The following is a 25,247-nucleotide window of genomic DNA, read 5'->3' as shown; positions in this document are numbered from 1 at the left end:
CCTAAAGCTGCCAGGGTTATTGGAGAGGAAGGGTACCCTTTGGAGAGGTCCTTTAGGAAAGGTGAAGTGCCCTTTCAGAAAGGTCAAGTGCCCCTTTGGGAGAGGTAAGGTGCTCTTTGGGAGAAGTCAGGTGTACTTTAGGTGAGGTCAAATGTCCTTTGGGGTTTCAAAAGTAAGCATGAACATGCATAAAAATTGGATAAGCTCAGAGGAACTGTCAAGAGGCCACATTGTTTAAATGCCCAAGCTCTTTAAAATTTGAAGAGATAAAGCAGCCTGCTGTAGTTGCTTGCAATTTTGCTAGCTGCCTGTTGACATAAGTGTGAGGGTTATCATTATAGGATTAGTGCTGCACAACTGATTCCACAACCTAACATCGTCACAGTGGGGGCTCTGTATGTTCACAGTTTGATTCACCAGCTCCAGGTTGTTCAAAAGCCTTTGATATGGGGCTATGAATACAAATGTTTGCTTTCATAAGGGATTTAGTACTTGAGTGAAATATTTGTTTCCATAAGGAATAAGTACTTGAAGAAGTTTAAGTGCACGGAATGGGTTTTCATTAATGAGATTTTTTTAAGTCATCAATAGACACTTAGAACTTCATTTTATTTCATCTCACCATGGCTCCTAAAGTCTGCCTATGTTGAATATTGGGTGAGTTGGCATGGAGGGTGTAAGGGCAAAGGATGGTGGGTGCTATAAAGGATCATGGGGATGGGTTGGGGGGGGTGGTCATGGGTTTGCACTAACTTGGTATAGAGGCTATAAAGGACCATAGAGATGAGTAGGGGGTCATGTTTGGAATGAGCTGGCACTAAGTTGGCATGGGCTATAAAGGGCTTTGGGGATGGGCAAGGAGCATAGGTTGGCATGGAGGGTATGAGGGGCCATGGGAGTTGGGTAGAAGGGCAAAGATTGCAATGGCTGGAATGAGAGGCCATGGAGGGTGGATAGGGGGGCATGAGTTGGGATGAGTTGGCATGAATGGGGCATGGTAAGTATGTGAAGCATGAGGGGGTATGAGGGGTGAGGGCTAGAGTGCTGGTTTTGTTTTCTTTTACAGTTGGAGCGAAGTCCCGGAGCACTGAGGCAGGCCTATTAAACAGCCTGCCTCTCATCCGGCAGCTGCTGTGGCTGCCTCTGCACTGTTTCTGGGTTGGTGGGCCCATCTCTGGTTAACACCTGAAATGAAAATTTGAATATCCAGGCACTTTCTCCTGAGTCAAGTTTGTGGAATCAGGAATTTTCCCAACTCGAGCAAAAGTTTGGCCTTGGGTCTCCCTATGGAAATCCCTTTTAATTTAACTCATGTGGACAAATTAGGGGAGGATGAAGAACACAGAGATGCTGTTTGAGCTGCATAAACATGTAGAAGACTGTGCATCCCTCTGTATAAGATATACAGGCAAAATCTGGCTTACCTAGATTTATCAGAACAGAAATACATGCAGAGGGTATACTCCACCAGAACATCTGTAACAGACTTGTGTCACATTGCGCAAGATAATCTACAGCTTAACTTGTAGACAGACATGGAACTTCCTATTGCTTCATAGATCACTGAAACCCTCAGTGTCTCAGGCTGATTATAGGCTGCTCTAAGGGGCATTAGCAATGTAAATCACTTTGCAATTTGGCTAACGTTAAATAGGTGACTGATGTATATGGTCAGAACAAACCGGGGAGGTTTTAGTTTATTTGCAAGATTGCAGAATTAATCTTCCTCTGTGTTCCTCCACAGAATAATGGAGCCTTTATGGAGCATAAGAACTTCCACTTGATCAATGTGTAGCATGTCTGTCATAATTTTCACAATTTTATGGAGGTGAATTCCTGCTTCCCATGTAATCATAATAAAGCTTCTACTGAATGGCAATTCACCATGGCACAGGAAAAAAATAGGTGCTTCAGCAGGGGAACCCTGATCCTCATGAGAATGAGGATAACAGGACTTAGCGGATAACAGATGCTGTTGTTGGTCTAAATTTGTAGGTCATGAGATCTCTAAATCATGCTCTTATTGAGGATGCCTTCAAATTATTATCCAATTCACCATTTGTATAAACAGTCCTCCCACCAGCTCCACCCTTGCCATAAGTTCAGCAAATAAGCCTTGATGTACAGAATTTGATATCTATCATGTGTACTACCAAGTATATCAATTCTGCTACTTGACAATATGATATGCAATAATATTACATGAACACTCTGTGAACATCATGATGTGTGTAACTGATACGGTGTTAGAAGTGAATTAGGCCTAATTGTACAGCCTGCTGCCTTCTCAGCTGTGTTTGGTGTTATTCTGACAACAAACTGCCATGCTTGTATCTCCATTCTTTTTGAAGAACAGGATTGCAATTAGTGAACCAGAAAATAAAAGAGACAACAGATTGTTATTGTTCTGATTAGGAAACAGAAAATCAACAGTTTAGCAAAAAAACCTACAGATATATAGGTCAATTAGCAACTGTAAAAAGCTACAAGTTATTTCTGGCACTTCTATTTTTATTTCAGATTTCCAGCATTACTAGTTTCATTTGTATTATGTGTGTGGCACAATGCAAGGGAGGTTGTTGACATCTTTACAGTATACATAAATTGCCCAACTATACACTATTTCCCCTAAGAATATGTAATTTGTAATATTGTAATATTTGTAATATTGTCCCAGATTTTCTGATAACACGGTGAATCAGTGTATTTTAAGTGACTTTTGATAAAGTCTTTAAAATCTTAATTCATTGCTGAAACTGGAGATTATATAGTCCCTGCAGCCAGTGGGCTTTCTGAAAGGCAAATTTCCTTGAAGTTTGCACTGTATGCACTGTCATTCCTTCTTTTAATGCTGTTTCTAATAAGTGAAGTGGGAGGGGAGGGAATCAGTTTGGGAACCTGCTGTAGGGAATGAAGTAAATTGAAAGGGTGTGTCGGATTGTAACTGAGAGAAACACGGGGGAAAAAAGAAAAAGAAATGGCATCAACACACAACTTCCTTCAAGAAGGTTGGTAAATTGCTTCTGCAAACAAACTGGCTGCTCTAGAGTTGGAGCCTGGAGTTAGCTGGCTGTTGAGTAGTTGTGGCTGTGAGGTGTTGGGCTGCAGCTTCCTGAGGGGGTGTGAGGATATCGTTGCTGCCAGTCCTGCTTCCCCGGCGCTCAGCTGCTGGTGACTTGGTGTCCGCAGCTCCGGGGAGGGCGAGCAATGCTGCTTCTTTCTCCTCGGCTCAGCCTCTTTGTTGATCTCAGTGCCGGGGCCGCTCTCCCTTTCCATCGGAAGCGGCCCTCGTCCAATAAGCAGGCGGAGGCGGATTAAGCGAGGCCGCTGCCCCACTGGCTTTAGGCCGCGGTGGAGAGGACTGTCCTCTCCCCCCCCCCCCCCCAAGTTCGGCCCGCTGTCCCGAATAAATCTGTTGTTTGAGTAAATTGTCTCATTGTTGGGGTTGGGAGGGGGGATCTGAAAAGGGGAAAAGCTGATCACAAACCCACTTGAAGAGTTGTTTAAAAGAGTGAGATAATCTCAATAAGTAACATATTTTACCCAGTGAGTGAGTAAAACTAGTTCCAAATACTGCGAAGTATCGCTGGCTAAAGTAACCATAGAGTAACTGTACGCTAATATATTGCACTCTTTCTGTTAAAACTGACACTCTTACATGCTAGCAAGTCATCCCATTGTAACATTATACTGTGCCAGACTGTAAAGGCACTTTTACCAATGTTAAGATTCTACCATGCTTGCCCATATGTGGCAAGACTAAATGAAACTGGGAAAAATTCTGAGTGTTGTGCACAAAATATGTTGGAGTACATTTTTAAAATTCTCTCATCACTTACGGTTAAATGCAACTGTACGATTAGGCTAACCATTGGTTTACTGTCTGCATTCTGTTCAACTTTGATTCAGCAATTAACTATTAACATGCACATACTATGTCAAATTGCATGCCAAAATTAGCTGAACTAAAAAGTATTCTGGGGAAATCAGGGTTCTTTTGTCACATTCTATTTGGACTGTCTTCATTTTGCAGGTGAACAGTCCCTGCTTTAGTGTGGCTCTCAATTTTTTAATACCTTGTATGGCCTTGAGGATCTGTAATGGATTTGAAGAAGGGTTTGTGAGGGAAGCAAGTTAAAATGTTTAATTTTTCACACTTATATTGGGAGATTAATACCTGAGCTAAGGGTTTGTTGGTTGTTACTGTTTAGTCCATGGCCTGGTTCTGCAGCATTTAAGCATGACAACAACCCATGGGCATATCACAGCAATTGTGCTGAAACAATACATCATATTAATGAACAAAACAAAAACAGAATTACCTGGAAAAACTCAGCAGGTCCGGCAGCATCGGCGGAGAAGAAAAGAGTTGACGTTTCGAGTCCTCATGACCCTTCGACAGAACTAGTTCTGTCGAAGGGTCATGAGGACTCGAAACGTCAACTCTTTTCTTCTCCGCCGATGCTGCCGGACCTGCTGAGTTTTTCCAGGTAATTCTGTTTTTGTTTTGGATTTCCAGCATCCGCAGTTTTTTTGTTTTTTACATCATATTAATGACTTGAAGTAATATTACTAAATGCCTTTCTGAAGACCTCAAACATATTTGTATATTTTTTTATTTGTTCATGGGATGTAGGAATTGCTGGCTAGGCCAGCATTTATTGCCGAACCCTAATTGCCCTTGAGAAGGTGGTGGTGAGCTGCCTTCTTGAACTGTTGCAGTCCATGTGGTGTAGGTACACTCATGATACTGTTAGGAAGGCAGTTCCAGGATCTTGACTCAGTGGTAACAAAGGAACAGTGATACGTTTCCAAAAGTGTCTGCTGCCCTTCTCCATAGACGGTCGTGGGTTTGGCAGGTGCTGTCTAAGGAGGCTTGGTGGATCCCTGCACTGTAGATGGTACACACTGCTCCCGCTGTGTTAGTAGTGGGGGAAGTGAATATTTGTTGATGGGCTGCCAATCAGGCAGACAGCTTTGTCCTGAATGATGTAAAATTTCTTGAGTGTTGTTGGAGCTGCACTCATCCAGGCAAGTGGAGAGTATTCCGTCACAGTCCTGACTTGTGCCTTATAGATGGTGGACAGGCTTTGGGGAGTCAGGGGTGAGTTACTTGCTGCAGAGTTCCTAGCCCCTGACCTGCTGTTGGAGCCACAGTATTTATATGGCTTGTCCAGTTCATTTTCTGGTCAGTGGTCACCCCCCAGGATGTTGATAGTGGGGGATTCAGTGATAGTAATGCCATGGAATGTCAAGGGGCGATGGTTAGATTCTCTGTTGCTGGAGATAGTCATTGCCTGACACTTGTGTGATGCGAATGTTACTTGCCACTTGTCAGCCCAAACTTGGATATTGTGCAGGACATGCTGCACTTGGACATGGATTGCTTCATAATCTGAGGAGTCTCAAATGGCATTGAACATTGTATAATCATCAGCGAATATCCCCACCTATGAGCTGATGATGGGAGGGAGGTCATTGATGAAGCAGCTGAAGATGGTCGGGCCAAGGACACTATCGCAAGGAACATCTAAAAAAAATAATTTGTGGGATGTGGTCCTTGATCAGAGGGGATTTTAAGAGTCAGCCACATTGCTGTGGGTCTGGAGTCACGTGTAGGCCAGACCAGATAAGGACAGCAGGTTTTAGATGGGTTTTTATAACAATCCACAGTGGTTTCATGGTCATCAATAGACTTTTAACTCCAGATTTTTAAAAAATTCAAATTCCACCATCTGTGATGGGATTTGAATCAAAGTCACCAGAGTATTACCCTAGGTCTTTGGACTGCCAGTCTAATAACAACACCATGACACCACCACCATGACACCCTCCTGTATTGATGTCTTGGAACTGTGATGATTGACCTCCAACAACCAGAGCCATCTTCCTTTGTGCTAGGTATGACTCCAAACAGCAGAGAGTTTTCCTCCTGATTTCCATTGACTCCAATTTTGCTAGGGCTCCCTGATGCCACACTTGGTCAAATGCTGCCTTGATATCAAAGGCAGTCACTCTCACTTCACCTCGGGAGTTCAGCACTTTTGCCCATGTTTGAACCAAGGCTGTAGGGAAGTCAGGAGCTGAGTGACCCTGGCAGAACCCAAACTGAGCGTCAGTAAGCAGGTTATTACTAAGCAAGTGCCGCTTGATAGCACTGTTGATGACCCCTTCCATCACTTTACTGATGATGGAGAGTAGACTGATGGGGCAGTAATTGGCCAGGCTGCATTTATCCTGTTTTTGTGTACTTGACATACCTGGGCAATTTTCGTGTAGATGCCAGTGTTGTAACTGTACTGGAACAGCTTGGCTAGGGGTGTGGCAAATTCTGGAGCTCAAGTCTTCAGTACTGTTGCTGGAATAGTGTCAGGGCCCGTAGCCTTTGCAGTATCCAGTGCCTTCAGCTGTTTCTTGATATCACATGGAGTGAATTGAATTGCCTGAAAACTGGCATCTCTGATGCTGGGGACCTCCAGGGGAAGCCGAGATAGACCATCCATTCCACACTTCTGGCTGAAGATTGTTGCAAATGCTTCAGCCTTTTCTTTTGCACTGATGTGCTGGGCTCCCCCATCATTGAGAATGGGGATATTTGTGGAGCCTCCTCCTCCAGTGAGTTGTTTAATTGTCCACCACCATTCACGACTGGATGTGGCAGGACTGCAAAAGTGGATATTGCATTTTTACATGGTGAACAGCTGCTCATGGGTTAAACTGACCTATTTTCTCTTCTGGCTTTGGTTAGTGATGAACTAAATGAACCTAAAGTAAACCTGTGTTTGGAATCCTTAACACAGAGTTATCAGCAAAAAGATGTACATAGTATTTTCTGATTTTGCCCTACTTGCAATCCTGACTTATGCCTTCACCCAAGATTCATCTGCCAATCAATGAATTATCCTAGACTGGGCCTCATTCCTTGACCTGAAACATAAAATTCTTAAGGGGCTTCATAGGGTTGATTCTGGAAGGATATTTCTCCTGGTTGAGGAGTCTAGAACAGAGGGTCACATTCTTAAGAAAAATGAGCTGGCCATATAGGACTGTGATGAGGAGAAATTTCTTCTTTCAAAGTGTTGTGAATCTTTGGAATTATGTGCCTCCGGGGGCTGTGGATGTTAAGTTATTGAATATATTTCAGACAGAGATCAATAGATCTTTAGATACTAAGGTGTTATGCTCTTATTAGAGACCGTTAACATTTAAAAAAGACGTCTGAGCACCCAGCAGCTAACCGACAGAACTGTGTCAGAAGATTTCATGTATTTTAATAGAAACAAACTGCAGTATGTATATAAAGAGAAATATAAAGCAAGCATCACTAACTTAATACTTCAGGCTTATAAAAACTCATGCTAAACTCAGTTCCACTTTTCACTTCTCCCATCCCCTCTTATCTTCCCATATCTTATGAAATCTTGAATTCACTTTTCTTGGGACCAACCCAAAAGATATATCAGCTCTCTGGAATTCACTGACATCTCCTTAGCATTCCAGCTAATCGCCAAGGTACTATATTTCATGGGGGTCCTTCCATTAGCTTTTTAGCTCCACTTTCTTTATTGACCTCAGAACTCTAGATTCCACAGCTCAAGCACGGGCTTCCCTGTGACTGCTGTGCAGTCGTTTAAAACATCAGGGAGTGAGAGGGGACAGATTACCCATACCCTGACTGAAAAGTCGGTTGGCACATCACCAACGTGAAACCTGGCTGCCCCATAACAGTAATATGCTGGAGTGGCCTTAATTAGTGCAGAGTGGCACATCTGTCCCTTAGGGCCAATCTGATTGGCTGGTAGCTCTGTCATCCCAGCAGCACCAGAAGACAGTAGAGACCACTGCTGAGATATACAACCACTTCCCTCAAAGAAGTTAAGATGTCTCCTGGACTTCAGGTAAGTCTGGGAATTTTGGAGTTTAATTGCAAAACTTTCCTTAATTCTGGGAAACCACATGAATAACACCCTTCATTGGAATAACTGTAAACGTCGTATCTCCAGTTCTTTAGCTAAGTAAGCCCACCTGCTGTTTTATGATCTTGCCTTTCTAACTGTTAACCTCTTAAGTCAACATGACCCCAACCTTTCAAGTGTAATAACCTCCCAGCTTGTTTGAATTGCATTTATTTCAGGATTGCTTTTACTAGTTTCTCAACCAGATACTCCATTCTCCACAGTTATAACTTTAATTCCTAAAACTATAAGTAATATTCTAAATCATAGGAATTATGAACTAGATATTCAAAACAAAGAGAATTAAGGGAAGTGGGAATAGTGTAGGAAGGTAGAATCAAGTTGTATGTTCCACCATGATGTATTGAATGGTGGAACAGACTCAACAGGCCAAATGGCTTACTCCTGCTCATATTATGTTAGAATGAAATATGTAAACAGACTTGGCTCCTTTGCCTGGCTGCCATACCTTAATCTGTTACATACATGTTTGGCAATTGAATGTGATAGCTAGGCCATTTAAACAGTTCACAGATTGAACTCAATTATCCATTCAGGATCTGACTATTGAAGATTAGCTGCCGGTTGCAATATTAGAGACTAGAAAGTTATCAAAGATTCCATAAAACAAGTACAAGCCAAAATCTCTGCATTCAATTGACATTAGCATAAAAATCTCTCCTTTGGCTGAAATAAGTCCCAGATGAATTGATCTTTGCCAGCCCAAATGGATTTGTTATGACCTCAGCTGGTGTTAACTTCTGTGCAAACCAAATCCCAGAGGGAAACTTGGCTTACGGGCCATAACCTTTTTTGTATTCAGAAACCGAGTCGGCAACGTACCGATCTCAGCAGTAAGAGGCCCAGTAACACTTCTGGGATTTTAAAAATTAAAAGTAAAAGTTTTCTTAACAAAAATTAAACAAAACTTAAGCATACAAGATTACAGTTATAAATTAAGGTTGGTCTTACAAAACATTCCCCCAAAAACTCTCTACTTGGTCAAACCCACAAGTAAACACCTTCCAGGCAACACTCCCTTATACAAAAACAGAATTACCTGGAAAAACTCAGCAGGTCTGGCAGCATCGGCGGAGAAGAAAAGAGTTGACGTTTCGAGTCCTCATGACTCTTCGACAGAACTTGCGTTCGAGTCCAAGAAAGAGTTGAAATATAAGCTGGTTTAAGGTGTGTGTGTGGGGGGCGGAGAGATAGAGAGACAAGGCGGAGAAGAAAAGAGTTGACGTTTCGAGTCCTCATGACTCCCTTATAGATGTTTACTATGAAATCCAGTAATATTACACAAGGCAAACTGCTGTAGCTTCAATAAAGGCATACCACATGACCTTTACCCTCTTCCACTCTGAGGTGGAAGCCACTTCAGAATAAAACTGCTTGTTGCAGCCCAAGGCTTTTCTGGCATAACTGGATGGGTGATTCAAACTGCCTCTTCTCCCAGCCCAGAGCTCCAGCTATCTCAACAGCTCAGACAGTTACAGGTATCTCCAGCCATCTCTAGCTCAACAGCTATATCCAGTTATCCACAGTAGCTCTAATATACATTTTTCCCTTTCATCTCTGTTCCATTTTTTCACCCCTCTTTGAACCTCAAACCTTTCCAAATATAAGATCTTTCATGTTCCATCTTGCCTTTGCTTTTGGTTCAATAGAATATAATATCCCCAATACTGTTTACCTATGGAACTCCTGCAAAATGCAAGCATGTTTCTTGCCATCTCTGATTCCTTTTGATATTCTAACGATCTCTCAACTTATCTAAAAATGCAAATGTTAGATCTAACCTATTTACCTGTATCTCAAACTTAACACTGCTATCCTTTTCATGTTTCCAAACTCTCCAGGCAACTTGACTCCTATCAATCTCCTGCCCAGCTTAATTAAATCACTCTCACACACACATACCTAGTCTTCTTGACAGAATAACACAATATTCCCCAGAATATTTTTTAAAAATCCATTCTCACAAAATTTAACTTTTCAAGGTACGTTGCAGAGCCAACACTATGGTAATTTTATCAGACTTTGAAATTTGGCCTGTTTTTCCTACCCTTAGTCTGCTTCCAACCCCACTCCCACCAGGATCAGACCGTGAACAGTGGTACATGGTATGTTTTCAATACTTTTTTTAAAAAGAAAAGATACATTATAGGAGTGTACTTAAGGTGGTCCAAAGTAATAGTTTGGAATGTGTTTTTTGTCATTTTTGAGCAAGTACCAGCTGTAGCCGGCAACAATTGCTTTTGCAATTGCAATGCTAAAGGAACATTTACTATCAATCAAATGAATTATAGATGTCGAACCTGAAAGTATTACTAAAAATAGTGCTTTGATGAAAACACAATTTAACTAATTCCATCACCAAACCGCTGATAATGTCTTGTACGTTACTTTGTACTAAAAAGTGTATCCTTCAAGTCAATTCTGAACAATGCTGAGGAGAATAGCTACTATATCACAAAACTAATACATCAAGAATGAATTTCTCCTATCACACTTCTTGGTCTGACTTGAAGCTTCACTCTTTCTATGTCATACTTCAAGGAAATGTATAAAGAAACAAAACAACTCTTCAGGAGTGCAAAATACATGTGCCAGAATGTCTGCATCATCTTAGTTCAACTTGTGTGAACTCAAACATTGTACGTTGAAAGTCAGTGAAACACTGTAACCTTAATTTAATACATCATCACAATTTACTTGGTCGTTGTTGCTCTTGGCTGTTCCTTGATTTGATGAAGATGTCTGCTCAGGGTTGCTAGTTTCTGGCACGGAACTTAATGTGTCTGAACAGGCTGCTCTCAAGCTGCAGTCTTTGGGAAGATGAGGCAGGATGTCTAAGAGATATTGGGATCCGGAGTGCAGAATTTGTTTTTCTTCCTTTCCTTCTCTGCTGCCACTCTGCCTCATCATTAAGATGTTGTGACTCAAAGCCTGATGCAGCTTGATGAACAAGTTGTTGCCATTCTAAACAATTGGTAGCAAGCTCCTCCCACTCGTTAGTGTCAATGCCATTTCACTCAAAGGAAAGCTTCATTGTGTTTTGAAGTGTTTTCTTTATCCTCTCTTGGAACTCTGAGCATTTGAGAGTTGAGAAAACAGGACCTGGCGAGGAAGGCACTTTTTGGCCATCTGGACAAAGTGTCCAGTCCATCAAAGTTCATTTTGGAGGAGTTTTGCCTGAATGCATGTGGAGCTGGCTACAGGAAGGGCACTAGCGTATGCTTGACAGCTGTCCCATGAATCCGGAGGATGCAACAGAGGCATTGCTGACGAAATCTCTCTAACATTCTTATATGTCTCCAGTACCCAGTCTAGATCTCACTGCAGTATGGGAGCAAGGTGATGACAACTGCTCTGATTTACTGTCTCACTGAGATCTTTGTTGTCAAACACTTAGTGCAGTTTGTAGAAGGCTAGGCTGGCATAGCTGATCCTCTGTGTTCTTTTATTCTTTTGTCTGTGACATCTTTTGATTATCTGTTCCTATCACACCCCCCCTCCTACTTCTCCCCCCCTCCCCACCTTAAACCAGCTTATATTTCACCCCTTTCCTAAGATTCGCTCAGTTCTGTTGAAGGGTCATGAGGACTCGAAACGTCAACTCTTTTCTTCTCTGCCAATGCTGCCGGACCTGCTGAGTTTTTCCAGGTAATTCTGTTTTTGTTTAGCTGATCCAATGTTGGATCTCCTCATGAATTGTGGTCTTTTGAGAGAGGTGGCTGCTATGCCCTGCTATGGACAAGAGGGAACTATCTCAATAGTTTCCATGGCATGATTGATCACCCTTCTTGAAGATAATTGTTATTGCCACATCACTGAAGCCGAGGTGGAGGTTCTTTTTCATCCCAAACACGTAGGCTGAGTGCAAGGAGTCTTGATGTGAGCAAAAGTCTACCAACTTTGAACAGCTCAGTTAGAATATGATCAGGGCTGCAGGCTTTGCTGTTTTTCATCTGTTTGATTGCTTTTTGTAGCTTTCCTATCAATGCCAGTTCATCCCTGGCTTCTACCACAAAGTACTGGGTATAGTACACAGATACCGCTGTGGATTCTCAGCTGTTGAAAATGTTCTTTCCAGCGTTGCAAATGGCAGTGCCATCTTCAAGAAGAGAAACACCATACTATGAGTGAAAATGAAGGAGATTTTATCCATTTGATCTTAGTCTCTAGATGGGCCTGTGGCTTCAAAAAAGCTTCCCATGTCATGATGTCAGCATATTGTTAGATCTCTTGTGTTTTCTCTTCCCATCACATGTCCTTTAATCTCGGGATTTGTCTTTGGTCATCAGCTTTGAGTTGTTGAAATGCTGCCTTTTTGACATGTGACCTTGGGTTGGTCTGTCAGGAGGTTACATATTTCAACATAATTTTCCTTGAACCAGCCCTGGTGACGATGGTGCTTGAACCCAATGGTCTGATCAAAGGACTCTAGTACAACTGACTTTTTTTGATTCCACTGTTCTGGAATTGAGTTGGATGTGTGAAATTTTCCAGTTTGGTCATAACTGAACTTGGACCTTTTTGTTTGGTTGGGCTGTTTTACGGCTGAGACATTGATCTTCTTCCTTTTGGAATTTTGGGCCTTGCAATGTCATGGTACTGGTTGGATGTTCAAAGCCGATTGAACAATTCAATGATCTGTTCAGCAGGCATCAGTCCCCCACATGGATTGAGTGAAATAGGCATCATTTAGATCTTTGATCTGAACAATGACATAAAAGAGGAGGTGCCAATGCTTTTATCTAGCATGCCTCCATGTGGTTTTCTGTTTGTCTTTCAGGTGCTTTAATGAGGCCATGCTGACCACAGTTTGTGAGCAGGAGGATACCATTTGCATTGGCTTTTCCCACCCCGTTTTTCCCAATGATTCTACTCCAGACATAAGAGTCACGGCCAACCCTGACATGAAAGTCTCCTAGAAGGATGATCTTTTCATTTTGGATGGCAGTGAGGACTTCATTAAGGCCAGAATAGAACTTTCCCTTAACATCTTCATCAGTGTCAAGGGTCAGTGCATAATCACTGATGTTGGTGGCATAATAATCACGGCTGAACTGTAGGTGAAGTGTCAGGAGTCTCATTTATATAATTGATGGGTTCTGGCAGTGCATCCAAGATCCTATTCCAGACAGCAAAACCAACTCCAAGGGGGTCAATGTCAGTCTTTCCTTTCCATTAGCAGGTGTATCCCTCTGCTTGTTACTTCAGCTGCCCCTCCCCAGGAAAGTGGGTTTCACTGAGGGCAGCGATGTCAATTTGGAGTCTTGATAGCTCACATATGATTGCAGTTCTTCTTTCCAGACGGTCACTCTTGAGATAGTCCATGATTGTTCTAACATTCCAAGTTGCAAAATTGAAAGGTTCCTTTCTTTGACCACTGTTATGATTCTTGGCTAGACCCCCAAGTTGTTGGTAGGATCCAGTTAGGGACTGATAATCTTTTGTTTAAAGTAGACAAAGTTTGAGATTCAAGACACTTACTAATAGAATAAAGCCATGGGATTCCATGAGCTTTGAACAAACAAAAATCAACTTTACTATACAAGGTTAGAAAGATAAAAGAACTTACAATGTGTTATAATCTAACATTCAGGGCTACAATGAGGTACATATGAATTAACAGGAAAACTGTGGTCAAACAGACCACACCACAATAAATGACAGATGCGACCAAATCACATTCCATGGATTTCTCAACAACCCACCCAGATGTCAGCAACACTGTGAGTCAACCAATCTCACTGAAACTCTGTCTCTCTCACGAGGGCTTCCAATCTTCATCTTTGAAGATCTCACCTTGGAATCTCCTCCACAAGTCGCTCAATGATGGCCCTCTTTGCAGGGTTTTATCCTCATCTCCCGAGATTCTGTTCCCTTGGATTCCCAAGTACACTCAAACATCACCTTACAAGGATTTTTCAACTCTTTGGTTGCGCCGAGCAGAACACGACTGCACCAAAGGGTACCTTTGCTCCAACGGCCCGCAGCACAGTGTCACCAACATTCTGCTGCCTCCTTGAATACACGGAGCTTCTCCTGAGCCCACTCCACTTAGAGTCGGCTAACTGTAGCCCTTTTCATGCTTTTTAACTTAATTTGGATCCCCTTCCTGTCCTTGTTCCTTGTTTAGGACTCTTTTGATTCAAGCTTACTGACTCACTCACTCAAACTGACTGCCACAGAGTTGCTGTTCACTGACCCTTGAACCAATCTACTGGCCTATCAAAATGCTGCAAGAGGGTCCTGCCTTTGTTACTAGGCAGGAACAAATTTAACAAGCATTGGAACATCCTATAACTTAAATGTTATGGTCTCCATAGACTGCAAGCTTATGTAGCACACATAGACACAGAAAGAATGGATTTCATAGCACCAAAAAGATGGTTTTCAGTCAAGGTGTGATTTCCCCAACCAGGGGAAAGTAGGACAGCTTATTTTTAGGGCACTTTGCCTAGCCATCACCACTTTTTTGGGTGAGCAGAGGATACTAGAAGAGGACTGCTCAGTCACAGATGTTGCTGCCCAAAGACATAGAAACATAGAAGCATAGAAATAGAAGCAGGAGTAGATCATTTGGTCTTTTGAGCTTTCTATGCTATTCAGTATGATTATATGATCCTCTATCTCAATGTTATTCTTCCGATCTTTCTCCCCATACCCCATGATGCCTTTAGAGTTTAGAAATCTATCTATTTCCTTCTTAAATATAGTGACTTGGCTTCCACAGCCCTCTGTGGCGGAGAAGTCCACAGGCTCACCACCCTCTGAGTGAAGAAGTTTCTCCTCATCCCAGTCTAAAATGGTCTAGCCCGTATCCTGAGATTGTGGCCCCTTGTTCTAGATACCCCGCCCCCGCCCAGCCAGAGGAAATGTCATCACTGCATCCAGTCTGTCCAGCCCTGTAAGAATTTTATACGTTTCAATGAAATTCCCTCTCATTCTTCTAAACTCCAGTGAATACAGGCCTAGTTGGCCCAATCTCTCCTCATATGACAATCCTGCCATCCCAGAAATCAATCTAGTAAACCTTCGTTGCACTCCCTCTATGGCAAGTATATCCTTTCTTAGGTAAGGAGACCAAAACTACACATAATACTCCAGATATGGTATCACCAAGGCCCAGATTAGCTGCAGTAAGATAACCTTGCTCCCGTTCTGAAGTCCTCTTGCAATGAAGGCCAACGTACCATTGCCTTCTTAACTGCTTACTGCATTTGCATGCTTGCTGTCAGTGATTGGTATACAAGGACATTCAGGTCCCTTTGTACATCAACATTTTCCAATCTATCACCATTTAAATAATACTCTGCCATCCTATCGAAGTGGATAACTTCACACTTATCCATGTTATACTGCATCTGCCATGTATTTGCCCACTCACTCAAACAAGCCTAAATCACCTTGGCATCCTTAACGTCCTCCTCACCACTCACATTCCCACCAAGTCTCGTGTTGTCAGCAAACTTGGAAATATTACACTTGGTTCCCTCATCTAAATCATTGTTTTATATTGTGAATAGCTGGGGCCCAAGCATTCATCCCTGCGGTAACCCACTAGTCGTTGCCTGCCATTCTGAAAAAAACCCATTTATTCCTACTCTCTGGGCAGAAAATTTCACTTGGTGGTGGGTGCATGCCCAATCCGCTCGAGCATGAAATGATGCGCATTGACGTTGGTAAGCATGTCGACGTCAACACGTAGTCACACGATAGTTCGGTCAGCAGGCGCACGCTGGAGCCAGCAGCACACCCGTTGAAAATTCAAAGACCTGTTAAGGCCCCTAAGTTATCAATTAATGTAAATTTTTCACCGTTCATCCAATCTAACGGTTGGTGGGCAGGTGAAAAGGCCAAGCAGCCTTTACATAGAGGGTGAGGTTTCCAAAAGCAAATAAAAATAAAATAAAATATTTAATTTTTCATTAATAATATGTCTCTGCTTATGTGACAGAGACACATGAGGGGAAATGTTTTATTACATTTTTATTTTCTTTATTATTTTTTGTTACATCTCTTCATCTCCAAGGCTATGTATTGCTCGGCCCGCTCGCCCCCCCAACTTCAGCATAGGCAGCTCGGCGTTACTGCCTGCATTTCACGCTGGGCAGGCCTTAATCAGACCATCAGCATGAAATCGCGCTGCAGTGCCGATCGTGGGCGGTGGTCAGCTTCCCAACCGCCCCGCTGAGCCCACACACCAAGGGCAATATTCTGCTCTCTGTTTCCTGTTTGATAACCAGTTCTTAATCCATGCCAATGTATTACCCCCAATCCCATGTGCTTTAATTTTACACATTAACCTCTTATGTGGGACTTTATCAAAAGCTTTCTGAAAATCAAATACACCACATCCACTGGTTCTCCCTTAACTATTCTACTAGTTACGTCCTCAAAAAACTCCAGTAGGTTTGTCAAACATGATTTCCCTTTCATAAATCCATGCTGACTTTGTCTAATCCCCATGATATTTTTTAAGTGACCTGTTATCACATGCTTTATAATAGACTCTTGCATTTTCCCTATTATTGATGTTAGGCTAACCAGTCTGTAATTCACTATTTTTCCCTGCCTCCTTTTTTAAATAGTGGGGTTACTTTGCCACTCCCCAATCTGCCGGAACTGTTTCAGAATCTACAGAATTTTGGAAGATGACAATCAACGCACCCACTATTTCCAAGGCCATCTCCTTTAGTACCCTGGGATGTAGATTATCAGGCCGTGGGGATTTATCAGCCTTCAGTCTCATTAATTTCTCCAGCACTTTTTTTTAGTAATAATAATTTCCTTCAATTCCTCCTTCTCACTTGACCCTCAATTCCCTAGCAATTCTAGGAAGTTGTTTGTGTCGTCCTCCATGAAGACAGAATGAAATTAGTTGTTGCTGTGCCATTTCCTTGTTCTCGATTATAAATTCTCCCATTTTGAACTGTAAGGGACCTACTTTTGTCTTCACCAATCCTTTTCTTCTTACACACTTATAGAAGCTTTTATAGCCATCTTTTATGTTCCTTGCAAGTTTACTCTCATGCTCTATTTTTCTCCTATTAATCAATCTCTTGGTCTTCCTTTGCTGAATCTAAACTGCTCTCAATCCTCAGGCTAGTTATGTTTTCTAGCAAGTTTATATGACTCCTCTTTGGATCTAACACTATCCTAAATTTCTTTTGTTAGCCATGGTTGGGCCATTTTTCCAGTTGTGTTTTTGCACCAGAAAGGAATATATAACTGTTGTAATGCATACATTCATTACTTAAATATTAACCATTGCCTATCCATCATCATGCTTTTTAATGAAGTTCCCCAATCTATCTTAGCCAACTCACGCCTCATGCATTCCTAGTTTCCTTAGTTTAGATTTAGGACCATAGCTTCGGATTGGACTACTTCACTTTCACTTTATTTTACTCCTCCCTCTTCACTTTCCAACCTAAAGAAGAATTCTATCATGTTATGGTCACTGTTCTCTAAAGGACCCCACACAACAAGATTATTAATCAACCCCTTCCAATTGCACAAAACCAAATCTAGGATAGCCTGTTCCCTAGTTGGCTCCTCGACGTACTGTCCCAACACAAATGTCCAATGACATTCATGTACCAGTTGCCTGTGGTGCAGATTCTTGACTAGGGCTTCCCAGGTTCACAGTCCTATCCCCATTGACATTGCTTCATCACCACAGAACATGGCAAATGGACCCTTGTAGAAGCCTGTGCATAGCTTTGTTTAACATGGGGAGCTTTGAAGGCCATCATTGTCCACACAATCTTGAAGGGTTAGTGGTCAGATTTTGGTGATGTGTCAAACTATGATGACCAGGACCACATTACTGCTGCAGCCTTCTTCTGCCTTCGCAATTGGTGAGATGCACAGTCCTCCTTTGCCTTTTCTGGCTTTGAGGAATTTTTTTGGACTGCACTTTGCCTGGCATCTCCCCCTTATCTTGCTGCCATGGGATGGTTCTAGTGGAAGCAAGAAGCTCCTGACATTGCTCAAGGGATTGTCAGAATGCGCAAGCCTCTCCACCACGTCAAGGTGGCGATCCGTGGTAAAGAACTCACAATGGATGTGAATTTACTTGGTACGTTGTCTCTGATCTCATAAAACAGTATGTCATCTGACTTATCATCAGTTTCACGTTGGAAGATTTGCATAACTGTTAATATATTAAAAACATTGCATTTTTCTGTATCTGTAAGTGTCATACTTTCATCCTGTGATATCACACTTCTGTTGTTACACTTTTGCACAAAGAAACATAGCAGTAAATGCAAACTGTAGAGGTAGAAATTTTGAAGTGAAGAACAGGGCTAGAAATTCCCAGTGACTACTAAGGATTAGTAAAAACAATCAATCCTGAATAGTCAGGCAGAAAAAGAAAAGAATTCCTCTAAACACTTAGAATAAAGCAGCTATAATGTTTTTCTTGGCAAATAATCATTTTATCTAATGCCCATGTAATAAAATGTAATTAAAAGGTACATATTTCACAACAAAATTGCCTGTGTCTTATAGTACTCTTGTTCATGGTTTTACTTGGTGACCTTTGCCTCTCAAAAAAATCTTGGAATTGGGTGTGATTATTTTTGTCCTGGAATAGTGACTTTCTTATCGTAAGGCAAATCCTGCAGTCTGAGCATGGGCAATTTACATGATTTCTGAGCATGATTCAGTGGGAGTTTGTCAGCCCAACTGTTAAAGTGCCTCTCTGCAGCCTCTTAGTAGTATCTGGTTGGTTGATTTTCCAGTATTGTTTTCTGCTGCTGACTCAATGTTCTACCTTGAGCCCTTTTAGTTTACCTTGCGCCATCTGCCTTATGGTTTGGAGCAAACTCTCTGCTGGGCCCTTAAGGGGCAGGTCTAACCATATCACAGTTTACGTTTACAATTTGAAAACAAATATCAGGTTTTTGTATACAAGTATTGTGGCTGATTGAAACAATAATTATTTGCAGACTGCAGAAACTGTGGAAAGTTGTTTTTGCACATTAACCTTAAAATGATTAAATGCTTTTTGACATTATTCCTGGAGGTTTTATGATTGGCTGGAGGAAAGTGTCCTCTTTGGTTGTGAGCTGCCCACTTTCTAAAAGATACAAAATTTCTGTGGCAATTTTGCTGATTAAATATAAATTTTACTGAAGCAGCCAATATCTTTATTCACTATTGTAGATATAGAAGAGAGAAAAGTGGAATTTGTATATTTATGCAGGTATGCTTTTTTTCCATAACCATGGTATCCTAGCATTGTTACACCCTTGGAGCACCCTTCAAAATACTTAAACACCCTGAGATCTAATCCGAGTACTTTCATATTCCAGGCCTCCCTCTCATTACGTCCAATTTCCAGATTGCCTCTAAAGCTGATAAGTTAGTGCTCATGGTATTACTTCTTGCCAAAAAACCCTGTTATGAAATCGCTAATTCACCAGAACTAATTCCCACCTATTTGTATTATTTTTAAATTCATTTCCATCCATTGTTTTAACTCCACCTTTTAGCCATTTCGATCCCTTCCCCCTACCCCACCTCCACTAGGGCCATCTGTCACTTGCTCGTCCTGCTTTCTACCCTTAATGTCACCATTAGCATATTCCTTAGCTAATATCACCACCGTCAATACCCCTTTGTCCTTTTGTCTATGACACCTTTGGCAATCTCTCCTTTGCCTCCACCCATCACTGGCCCTCTATCAGCTCTACCTGTCCAACCCCCCTCAAACAGCTTATATTTCACCTCATTTCTATTTTTCTTTAGTTCTGATGAAGAGTCCTACGGACTTGAAATGTTAATTGTATTCCTCTCCGCAGATGCTGTCAGACCTGCTGAGTTTTTCCAGCTACTTTTGTTTTTGTAATGCTAGGGGAAATTTGATAATACATGCAACAAAGTTTGAGTTGTGTTGTACAATGTTCCTGTTGCTCATCATCAGTGTGAATTTTGATTTATCTACAGAACACTAACAATTGAGAGAAATTTCGTGAACATCAAATACCTGTGTCTGTCTGTATGATATCCGTTCATGGCATCTATGGCATATCAAGAACAATAATCAAAAGACATGTGCATTTTAATTTTTAAAAAATTAATATTTTCTCATCTTTTTGAATTTAATGTAGAATTTTGGGTAGAATTTTGTGCCAGTTATTTCAAAGACCTATGGAGATTAGAGAGAACATTGAAGAAACTTGTGGAATCTTGATAAAAGCAAAACACTGTGGGTGCTGGAAATCTGAAACAAAAACAAAAATTGCTGGAAAAACTCATCATTCTGAAGAAGAGCCATTAACTCTCTCTTTCTCTCCACAGATGCTGTCAGACCTGCTGAGTTTTTCCAGCAATTTTTGTTTTTGCTGTAGAATCTTGAATTTTGTGAGTCATGGTATTGCGTCTTTTTTTAATGTACGTTTCGGTGATAATTTGATCAAGATCAAGATGACTGAGAATGGCTTTTATAAATTTAATGTAAAAGTAGGGGAATTTTAATGCGTTTCAAAAGTGTGGGATCAATTGATTTAACCTGTTGACTACCGAGCGCTAAACTGGTGGTTGTAAGCATCATTCATGCCAGTGGATTTATCCGGGGAATCTGTCATTGTAAATCCTTAAATTATTGTTAGATGTCATGATTTGGATAAAACAAAGCAGGTGACTTATTCCTGACTAGTTGGACCCAACTTTACAAGGGGTTTAAACCAGTTTGTGGCCTAAGCATCTTCGTTCACTGTCCACAGTGTTTTCTACTAACTTGGTCGTGTCTAAATTTTAACAATCTGGTTCACTCCCTAGAAGTTAAATAATTTTCAATATTGTTACAAATTCCCATTATAGTCTGCTGTTTTTCATACGTGCAAAATTTATTCAGAAAATATTTGCCTCATCTTAAGCTGGCTCTCCAATCTTATAATTTCCAATTGGTGGTTTGGCATTTCCTCAGTTCAGACAGCTTTACATGTTGTAGACAATCATAAGTAAAAAGCAAAACCAAGCATTGTGTTGTACAGGTTCATTCCACTAATTCAGTATACATAAAATGTGAAAATTGGTTGCTGCATCTTTTTTGAACTGTCACTGTGTTTATTGAACTTGTTTGTTTTTATAGGAACAGGGTAGGCCATGTATCCTCTTGAGATTGTTCCAAAATTCAATGTGATCAAGGCTGATATGCAACTTTACTCCGTATATCAGTCTTTCCCCCATATCCCTTAATACCTTTGCTTGACAAATATCTATCAATCTCAGATTTAATATTAACAATTGAACTAGCATCAGTTGGATTTTGAATATGAAAATTCCAAACACCCTTGGTGTGTAGAATTGCCCCCTAATTTCACTCCTGAAAGGTCTGACTCTAATTTTAGGCTGTGCCCCCTAGTCCTAGAGTCCCCAATCAATGGAAATAATTCCTCATTTCCCTTTAATATCATGAAAACCTTGATCAAACCACAACCTTTTAAATTCCAGGGAATACAACCCTAGTTTCTGTAATCTCTCCTTGTAATTTAACCCTTGGTGTGCAGGCATCATTCTGGTATATCTACTCTGCCCTATGGCAAATGCTTTCTATTCTTCCCAAGGTGTGGTGCTTAGAACTGCTCTATAATACCCCAGGTCTGGTCTAACCAGGACTTTGTATAGCTAAAGTATGATTTCAAAGCACATCATTTTATTCCTCTAGATATAAAAGCGAACATTCCATTAGTCTTTTTGATTATTTGCTGTACTGGTTCATGACATTTTATTGATCTGTGTACTTGGACCCCAGGTCCCTTTGGACCTCCACTGTTTCTAGCTTTTCACTATTTCAAAAGTACTATGACCTATCCTTTTTAGGTTCAAAGTGCATGACCTCTTATTTGTCTACATTGAAATCCATTTGCCACAATTTGCCTTTTTGCTTAACCTATCTGTATCTGATTGTAATTTTTTGCCTCCATCTACGCTGCTGACAATGCCACCTATCTTTGTATCATTAGCAAGTTTGGATATGTGACTTTCGATTATGTTACCTGAGATGTTAATAAACATCGTGAATAGTTGAGGCCCCAGCAGAGATGTTTGCTGGACACCTTCTAGTCACATCCAGCCAATTACCCCTATGGTCTGTCTCCTGCTGCCCAACCAACTTCCTAACCAGCCCAATAATTTGCTTTCAATTCCATGAGCCTCAACTTCAGCTGGCAGTCCTTATGAGGGACTTTCTCAAATCCTCTCTGGAAGTTCATATAAATAATATCCATAGGCAATTCAGTGAAGTTCATTAGGCATGATCTACCCTTTACAAATCCATGCTGGCTCTCTCTGATCAGCTAGAAATTTTCAAGGTGTTCAGTCATCCTCTCCTTAATTATAGAGTCTGGTTATTTCCTGACAATAATGATAGGATAGCTGGTTTATAATTCTTCGGTTTCCCTCTCTCCCCTTTCTTAAATAGCAAAGACATGCTCAGCTTTCCAATCTGAAGGCTTGGTTTCTGAATTGAAAGAACTTGAGATGATTATAGTTAGGGTGTTGACAATGTTCTCACCTACTTCTTTTAAAATTCTGGGATGGAAACCATCTGGTCCTGGGAATTTGTCGCTCTTTAGTCCCACTATCATATTCATTACTGTTATTTTGCTTACACTAATTTTGCTGAATCCCTGCCCCTCATTTAATATAAGTTCCCTTGGGATTTCTGGAATGCTGACTTCTTGCTTTACTCTAAATACTGACACAAAGTAAACATTCGACATGTCCGCCATTTCCTTGTTTTCATGGACAATATCACCATTATCAGTTTCAAAGGGGCACACATTGCTTCTGGCTGCCCTCCTTTCCCTAATTGTAAATTTTCTTTTGTGTTTGTTTTGATATCCTTACAAGTTCCTTTTCCTTATTTTTATAGATTTTTCTGGCACCCTTTGCTGTTCTTTATATTTCTCCCATTTGCCAGGATCCGTGCTTTTTTTTGCATTTTTGTATACCTTTTCTTTTAGTTTTATGTTGTCTCTTATCTTTTTAGTTGTCTGTGCCTGCAGACCTCCTTGAAAACACAAAGATATTTATAAATACATTTGCAATGCAAGAAATTGCACTATTCCTTTTGGGCACCATTTGTACTTTGACTTCTTGCTTTCACCCATTTCAAACTATCCACAAAGTGACATTGTGAAATCTAGTTGTAGTCAGTATCATGGTGTATATATTTTCTGTCTTCAAATGTAGGAAGGAGAGTTAGTTGTGATAGTAGGAAATGAAGTGTTCCTAGGAAAACAAATACCTTAAATAATGGAGGAATATGCCATGCATGTCTTAAACCAGTTCACATCTTGGACATATAGCTGCAGTTCAGCTGACCAGAAATGGTCGAAGCCATTGACCAAGGCGTCTGAGCCTAGAGCACAACAAATTATCCTAGTAATATTGCCTTCTTGCAGTGGTTTACCAGCAGAAGCAGTTCAAGTGAATGCATTTGAGTAATTGTAGTGAAAATGCAGGGCATTATTTCAGTTTTTTAAATTTGTTATAACTTGGACAAGATAGAAAACATTTGGTGAAACCTAAAATTGTCTATTGTGAAACAAGCAAATTGCATCTTAGTGTCATAGCGTACTTAAAATTGACAACACACCATGTGTGTAATTATGTGTTGAACCTATGGAACGGTTTCTTCATTTGCCCATACACTTCAAAACAGAAAGCAATGTGTGATATTTTATTGCACAGTATTAGAATGTTGATATATTACATGTATGATTGATTTGCTGTAGATCGGGATCATTTTGTTACAAAGTCAAATGAAAATGTTTGCAGAGAATTTTTCAAAAGTAAGTTATGTTCTATTATTTATATTTATGATCCGCAATTTGTTATAGTAAGAAAAATGTCTTTGAGATTTGGTGTCCCTGTTTCCTGAAGTGCATTCTGACTAGCCATCAAGCTTTTGGCCATCTACCCAAATATCACCTTAAGTAGCTCGGTGTCAAATTTTCATTTATAATGTTCCTGTGAGACATTTCATTATGTTTAAAGGCACTATATGATGCATGTTGTTGTTGGGGTCAAGTTCTCTGTTGCATGCATCATTGAAAGGACATTTTTTTTACATACGCTTGCTTCTGTTTATGAAGCCGGCACATGTGAAACTATAATGTGCAGCATTTAGTGGGGCACATGCAAACTGAATTCATGCTATTCACCCGGAATATAGTGCCATAAGATTGATGCTTTTTGGTATTGTGTTTGTGGTTGCATTTGTTCGTAACAGAAGCATGTGATTCAATATTGAATGAGGCTTTTGTTGAGAAATGATTGTTCTTGTTTAATAAATCACTCTGCAACTGAGAGCAGCTGCTTTCGTGCCAGCAAATTTTGGGAATGTAAATTTTTGTTAGGTTTAAAATGAATGTCCGAAAGGTACTATGGAGGGAATAGAAAAAAGTGAAGCAGAATGGATCTGAGGGCAGTAGTGGATTCCACACTGTACATATCAAATCACTGTGAAGCAACAACAAACAAAGTGAATAGAATGTTTAATTATATTGTTAGTTTGGTTGAATGCAATATGTAATATGTCATGCCATTGGCTGGTCAGTATTATGTTCAATTTTGGTCAGTGAGTTACAAAGGAATGCGTTGAAGCCATGGAGGCAGTGGAGAGAAACTTCATGAGGCTGGTCCCTAGCATCAAGAAATTGGTTTAGGAGGAAAGACAACTAGTTCTGTTCAAGCAGACCTACAAATGAGATTAAATTACATAGATGATGCTAGTTTGGAGTATTAATTCAGTTTATGTAAGGATACAAAAAGAAGGGGACATAGGTTGAAACTGGTGAAAGGAAAATTAGCTTAGATGTATGAAAGGGTTTGAATCAATGAACAACACTTGGAGAATCACCTACATCCGTGATTCCTCTGACACCTTATGTCACATCAACAATTTCCAGTTCCCTGGCCCCAACCGCTTCGTCTTCACCATGGACGTCCAATCCCTCTACACCTCCATCCCCCACCAGGATGGTCTGAGGGCCCTTAGCTTCTTCCTCGAACAGAGGCCTGAACAATCCCCATCCACCACTACTCTCCTCCGTCTGGCTGAACTTATTCTCACACTGAACAATTTCTCCTTCAACTCCTCTCACTTCCTCCAAATAAAAGGTGTGGCTATGGGTACCCACATGGGCCCCAGTTATGCCTGTCTCTTTATGGGGTATGTGGAACATTCCTTGTTCCAGTCCTACTCCGGCCCCCTTCCACAACTCTTTCTCCGGTACATCGATGATTACTTTGGTG

At 40.9% G+C, this 25,247-nt stretch overlaps 1 protein-coding gene across 2 annotated transcripts in view; it reads left to right on the top strand.

Moving 5' to 3' along the window:
* Positions 1-2,900: 2,900 nt before the first annotated feature.
* Positions 2,901-25,247, top strand: part of LOC121290443 (inactive N-acetylated-alpha-linked acidic dipeptidase-like protein 2) — a 999,957-nt gene continuing 977,610 nt past the window's right edge. The window contains exon 1 of one of the 2 annotated variants that reach the window (XM_041210891.1): positions 2,901-3,008. The gene's annotated coding sequence lies outside the window, so the exon portion shown is untranslated. The remainder of the gene's footprint in view (positions 3,009-25,247) is intronic. The other variant, XM_041210883.1, reaches the window with a different exon arrangement.

This window comes from Carcharodon carcharias, chromosome 2 (assembly GCF_017639515.1).
Source record: "Carcharodon carcharias isolate sCarCar2 chromosome 2, sCarCar2.pri, whole genome shotgun sequence".
In the NCBI taxonomy this organism is placed as follows: Eukaryota; Metazoa; Chordata; class Chondrichthyes; order Lamniformes; family Lamnidae; genus Carcharodon; species Carcharodon carcharias.
This window is presented reverse-complemented; position numbering and strand designations above follow the sequence as displayed.